The sequence below is a fragment of the Macrobrachium nipponense genome, chromosome 16 (genome assembly GCF_015104395.2).
Source record: "Macrobrachium nipponense isolate FS-2020 chromosome 16, ASM1510439v2, whole genome shotgun sequence".
Lineage (NCBI taxonomy): Eukaryota > Metazoa > Arthropoda > Malacostraca > Decapoda > Palaemonidae > Macrobrachium > Macrobrachium nipponense.
In genome coordinates this window covers 13086808-13094307 of record NC_087209.1, presented here as the reverse complement: position 1 = coordinate 13094307, position 7500 = coordinate 13086808, and positions in this window count along the sequence as shown.

Below are 7500 nucleotides of genomic sequence, written 5' to 3'. Positions count from 1 at the left end.
AGTAAGAATCTTTATCACGGACTAGAGTAAGAATCTTTTTCACTAAATAGAGTAAGAATCTTTTTTTAAACTCAATAGAATAAGAATCTTCAATCACGGAAAAATATATACAGTTAAGAATCTTTATCACGGAAATATATAGTGTAAGAATCTTTATCACTAAATAGAGTAAGAATCTTTATCAAGGAAATAGAGTAAGAATCTTCATCACGGAAATAGAGTAAGAATCTTTATCACTAAATAGAGTAAGAATCTTTATCACTAAATAGAGTAAGAATCTTCATCAAGGAAATAGAGTGAGATTCTTTATCACTAAATAGAGTAAGAATCTGTATCAAGGAAATAGAGCAAGACTCTTTATCACCGAAATAGAGTAGCCTCTTAATCGAGGAAATAGAGTAAGTCTCTATAATAAATAGAGTAAGACTTTATCACAGAAAGTAAGAACTTATTACTAAATAGAGTAAGAATCTCATCAAGGAAATAGAGTAAGATTCTTATCACCCCCAAATAGGATAAGAATCTGTATCACTAATAGAGTAAGAATCTTTATCACGGAAATAGAGTAAGAATCTTTTTCACTAAATAGAATAAGAATCTTTACCAGAATCTTTATCAATAAATAGAGTAAGAATCTTTATCATGGAAACAGAGTAAGAATCTTTATCACTAAATAGAGTAAGAATCTTTATCATATTTTTTGTTACGTTGTTGTAACCACCACACAAGCAATTATGTTCGTGATTAATTAAATATATTCGAGAGAGAGAGAGAGAGAGAGCAGGAGAGACAGAGAGAGAGAGAGAGAGAGAGAAAGAGAGAGAGAGAGAGAGAGAGAAAGGAAAGAGAGAGAGAGATAAAATAGTTTGGAAGTGTTTCAAATGCCTTGTTATTGACGGAATATCCTGTGGGAAAGCATAATTCGATATAATCCCCAGTGCCCTGAGGTAATAGTCGCAAAACCCTGTGGAGTCTAGGCACTCGGTTGATGAGCTAAATGGCGCAGTTGCCACTTGAATGCCAAAGGCAGAAGACGACGGAAAGGAGGAGGAGGATATTGAAGTGGTTATCAGCTGACTCAAAATGGAAGATCACCATGTCGGTGAAATGTCGACGAAGGTTGATGGATAAAGGAATTTCTTGTAACTCGTTCGTGTAGTTGCCAAATGTTTCCTTCTTCGAGTTTCTGGAAATGCGCTTTGGGTGACTTCGAGTTCTTTTACGAACTATTTGTTAGGAATACCATTCTGACGCAGCTCTGTGCTTTTTTTTTTTTTTTTTTTTTTTTTTTTTTTTTGTAGCGCAGGGAAGTGAGACATAGACAAGTTTATGTTGCAGCTTTTTGTATGATTGGTGATCACAAAAAATTTTGTTTATCAAGTAGTATTATTTATTTGGAATTCGTCAGATAGCTTATGATTTGTGGAGGATAATCATTAAATCATTCTCTTCATTTTTGCGTTTAATTTTTTATTCTAAAAAATAATGTTTATATATATATATATATATATATATATATATATATATATATATATATATATATATAGATATATATATATATATATATATATATATACATATATACATATATGCATATCTATACATATATATATATATATATATATATGTATAATATATATATATATATATATATATATATATACATATATACATAATATACATATATACATATAATATTATATATATATATATATATATATATATATATATATATATATATATATATATATATGTGTGGTGTGTGTGTGTAGTGTGTGTGTGTGTGTGTGAAGAAATCACAAAAGCAAAACACTTGATTTTGTTTATTAGATGAAGCCACTGGGAAAATTTAAAAAAGAAAAGACCGAGTGCCAAGTACTTTCGTGTATTTTAATACATCTTCCGGGCACAAAGTAATACAGAACAAAACCCACTGAGCAAGAAAGCTCGCAAAAAGCAAATTTTCCCAGTGGCTTAAGCCAGTATATATATATATATATATATATATATATAATATATATATATATATATATATATGTGGTGTGTGTGTGTGTGTGTGTGTGTGTGTGTGTGTGTGTATGCTGCTTATGAAAACACATACACATATACATATATACATATATATACATACATATACATACATACATACATACATACATATATATATAATATATATATAGTAATATATATATATATAATATATATATATATATAGTATATATATATACTATACATACATATACATAAACATACATGCATACATACATATATAAATTCGAGAATGCATATTATATACGAACAAGTTTCAGTCTTTCGAAGATATCTAACAGACATTTCCTCGTAAACTTAAGAAAACGTAAAATCCCTTACCGCCGCTAGCGAAGTCACAAGGAAAACAGAGAAAGAATTCATGAAGTCCAGCGTGAGATTTACAGAAGACCCGAACAACAGGAAAGAAAGAAGAAAAAGAAGAATGACGTTGGTAAAAATGGGGGGAAGAGAGCAATAATTTACGTCACCTTTCTGCTCTGACAGGAAACAGACTTTAGGGCAAACAATATTTAAACTTAAAACAGTGTTTTGTATTTATCGCAGGTAAACTTTTTATCTTGCGCGAAAGGACGGAGAAATATAGCTCTTTTTTTTGTTTGTTTTGCTGGTTTGATTGCAGTAGCAGCAGGTATGAAATTCTCTTGTGTGTTGGGGGGGGGGGGGCGGTTAAATACGTCATGTTAAGCGAATCTTCATTGCATGCACGGTTTATCTGCTATTTTATGATAACTAAAAATTCAAATATTTTACTTTAATTTCTTATTCAATTTCAGAAAATTTCATCTCTGGAATGTGACGTTTAATTCAAACATTTGGAGGACAGGAGATGTTTAACTGTCTTTTGCATCTTTTTCGTGTTTCTCAACATTATTTGCACTGTAATGGGAAACAATTCATCAAATTGTTGATGAATTTTGGTTTTAGTTTTCATGCCTTGAAATTTCTCATGGAATACCAATTTATCGTTAGTTAATAAGCATAGGATAATTTTGAGCGGTAAGGCTTAAAAAAACATTCTTCTACTTTTCTTTTACTCTGAATGAAAATGTAATATTAGCCTGATTAATGTTCTTTTTCGAATTCATAAGCGACTTTGAATAAATACAAATTCGCACAAGATATTTCTGCGCTGAAATATTTGCCAAAAATAGAAATACGTTTTATTTTTGCAATCAGGACACACAAAGACCAGAAATGTTATTCAAATAGCTTTCATCTCTTATCTAAAGTAATTATTTTGGCTTCTTGTGTTAGAGAGAGAAAGCTGTAACATGTATCACAGCCATGAAACCACTTTCATATGTACGAGTTTATAAACAAGAATCACTTTCATATGTACGAGTATAAAAACGAGAACCACTTTCATATGTACGAGTCCAAAAACGAAAACAGAATTCACATTAAATGAGGAACATCACCTTCTAGGACGCTGCTCTCGAAGTGGGAAATGTATTTGCCCGTTGGAAGGGATATATGTACGTAAACATCTTCCCTTCTTTATTCGTATTCACAGGTAACAGCGACCTAAGTTTGTTCCTTATTCAGTTTACCCCGCTCGGAAATGTGCCCGTCTCGGGAGGAATAAAGTTTCCAGCCCTATTTCATGAATACTGAAGTATGGGAAAGGACATTTTTTACCCCACTTCAATTTCCTTGGTTCTGATCCCCTAAATAAAAAAAAAATAAATAAATATTTTGGTCAGTCGTCCTGGGACATTAGTGACAGCGGGAGGGAAGATGCCATTCGGCTCCTGGCGAAGGTTTATGCATTTAGCGGAAAAGGATAAGCTACTAAATGATGATTAATGGGGCAAATTAACCGTCGCCTTCGTATTTTTAATTTAAATTTATAATAGGCATTTTTTTTATTTTAATTTCTAATGGTCATTTTTTTTTCATCTTTTATTCATGATGATTTTTTTTTTATTTTCTAATTCGTGTTAACGTTTGTTTATCTTGTTTAAATATGTATTTTCTTACTGCCTAGAATCCGCTTCTTGCAAAGGGTTAAGGAAAGTGTTTATTTTATTTATTTACTTATTTTTTTATTATTTATTTATTTATATATCTATTTATTTGCCAATTTATTTATTTATTTATTTTACTATACTCTATGAATGTTAATACTTTTCTGCCTTATGTTTTAAGTTTTGCAAGCGCTTTTGCTGTTTAAGCAGAGAAATCCTGACCAACTGGAATTCACTAAATGTCATGCATTAAATAGCCTCTTATTTATATTTGACAGAAAACAGACCAACGGTTGGTGTATTTTCTCCACAATTGTTCGGTAACAACCTCAATGGCGCTTGGGTATGTCTCTTTTTCAGTGATAAATTTACCAATAGATTTTTACAGGTTAATGTTTTTCCGCGTGTTTGTTACCAAAGCAGATTGAATTAGTTGCAGGAACCTCTGGTAAATTTAAATGAATTATATCCCACGAAAACAGTCACTTCCGTTCAGAAATACTTCAGTGAATAATTACGAGGGTTATCTAAACTTGCCGGTAGATATTTCTTCAGTTTATGCAAACGATTGGCAGCATTTGGAGTTTTTTTAATGGTTAAATAGTCAGTTACTGATGCAATAACGTAACTATCGTGACTGACACAAAAACCAGACTACGTGAAAATGGGTAGGAGTTTTTTTTTTTTTTTTTTTTTTTTTTTTTTGACGCCGTTAATCCCCCAAAACGTCATTCATTTAGGCCCTTTAGTGGTATAGTACCGTCAATGACCTCATGCCGGTCCACGTAGGCATTACTTAAGGTCTTTGCAGCGTGCCTTCGGCCCCTAGCTGCAACCACTTTCGTTCCTTTTACTGTAACTCCTTTCATATTCTCTTACTTCATCTTCACTTTCCATCCTCTCCTAACACTTTTGATTCATAGTGCAACTGCGACGTTTTCCTTCCTGTTACACCTTTCAAAACCCTTTACTTACTCTATTTCCATTTCAGCGCTGAATGACCTCATAGGTCCCAGTGCTTGGACCGTTTGGCTAAATTCTATATTCAAACTCAACTCGGCTCATTCGTGTAGGAGAGTAACTCATCAGCCATCTACAGCCATATTAAGAGAGGTCTGGTTAAGCATCTGATAACATGTTCGTGATTTCCTGGAAGTGTATTGTACGTACGTAGGGTCTACCTTAGGACGGAAGGCTCATGCTCCCATGAACATTTTTGGGAAAGCTTAGTCAGCCTTCTCATTTATGTATAACAAACAAGGGAAAATCATGGTAACAATAAGGAACCCTTTACGAAACCCATAAGATAATCTCGTTTTCAAATAATGTCCTTAAATGAAAACTTCATGCAGTGAACAATGAAAAATAAAAAACAAGTTACTACTATTATTGGTTGCTACATTTTCATGACATTAAATTTTTACCCAGGGGATTTTGTCTTTTAGCGGGATTTTGCTGAGGATGTCAGAGGGATTTTGTCCCATGCAGGATTTTGTCCATGCATGATTTGGGTTCCAGATTTTGCCCATGCAGGATGCCAAGAGGGATTTTGTCCATGCGGATTTTGTTCATGCGGGATTTTGTCCAGGGATGGCCAGGGGGATTTTGCCCATGCAGGATTTTGTCCAGGGAGTTTGTCCATGTGGCAGATTTGTTCATGCGGGATTTTGTCCATCGGGATTTTGTCCAGGGGGATTTGCCATGCAGGATTTTGTCCAGGGAAATTTTGTCCATGTGGGCTTTTGTCCAAGGGATTTGTCCATGCGGGATTTTTGTCAGGGGAGATTTGTGAGGTTTTGTTATGCGGGATTTGTCAGGGGGATTTTGTCCATGCACGATTTGGGCCACGTGGGATTTGTCCAGGCGGATTTTGTCCATCCCGGGAGGGATTTTGGTCCGAGGGGGATTTTGTCATGCGGGATAGTCAGGATTTTGTCCATGCACGATTTTGGACGTGATGTCCAGGCCGGCGGTATTTTGTATTTTTTTGTCCAGGCGGGATTTGTCCTTGGGGGATTTTGCCTCCTACGGGGGGGATATTGTCCATGTGGGGGGGTTTTTTAGTCCTATGGGGGATTTTGTCCTACGGGGTTTGGGGATTTTTTTTGTCCATGCGGAATTTTTTTTTGGGTCCATGGAGGATTTTGTCCTAGAACCTTTAAAACGCTCAGCGTGAGACCTAAAAAATAAATAAATAAGAAAGGAAAGATTTGGAAACAAAATCTGCAGAAACGAGACACGAACCGGATTAAAATAATCTGGCGTTAATGAAAGGCCAGCAGGTCACCTTTACAATTGGAGAGAGGGTGTTTTGTGCAAGGCTCCACTTTGAAGTTCTAAATTCCATTTGGGAGCAGAATAGAAACCAAACCTGTTACTACACGGCCGAGGGCCTTTGTGAAGTCGGACGAATGCAATCACCTGGCCATATTTCATTCCATTAACATGTAATGAATTGCTGGGGAAAAGTGTTGGTTCATTAATGCTCTCGCATTAGAGATGCTTTGGCACGACTGATATGGAAGAGTAAGCGCTTTCTGTTTTTGTAATACGCCAATGTTTTATTTAGCACGGCATTAGTTATAAGGGTGACTTACCTTTATACTTGGTCGTTATTGTGTGTGTGTATATATATATATATATTATATATATATATATATATATATATATATATATATATATATATATATATATGTATATATACACATATATATTATACTATATATATATATATTATATATATATATATATATATTTTGATATAGTATATATATATATATATATATTATATATATATATATATATATATATATATAATATATACTATATTTATTATATATATATATATATATATATATAATATGTGTGTATACATACATACATTACAATTACATACATACATACCATTTGAGCTACAAATGTCCTTCAATATCCACTTCACTCTACCTCGGAATTCATATATTTTCATAATATGTTGACCGAAGTATATTACTTCCGAGGTAGAGCTAATTGGATATTAAAGAACATTTGTAGCTCGATGTATGCATATGAATCACGGTGATGTGATAAAAGAATCTATATATATATATATATATATATACGTATATATATATATATATATATATAAGTCATATCACATTTCCGTGATTCATATACATATATCGAGCTACAATGTCCTTTAATATCTAATTCGCTCTACCTCGGAATTAATAATATTTTCATATATGCTTAACCGAAGGGGAATTTTTTCTCGATAATAGATTTGCCTGGACCAGGGCGCGAACCTATGGATCCTTTCAAACCCAGGAACGTCAGTGAAGCTTTTCCTACTACACCACCGCGAGAGGTGGTGGGGTAGTAGGAAAAGCTTCACTGACGTTCCTGGGTTTGAAAGGATCCATAGGTTCGCGCCCTGGTCCAGGCAAATCTATTATCGAGAAAAAATTCCCTTCGGTTAAGCATATATGAAAATATATTAATT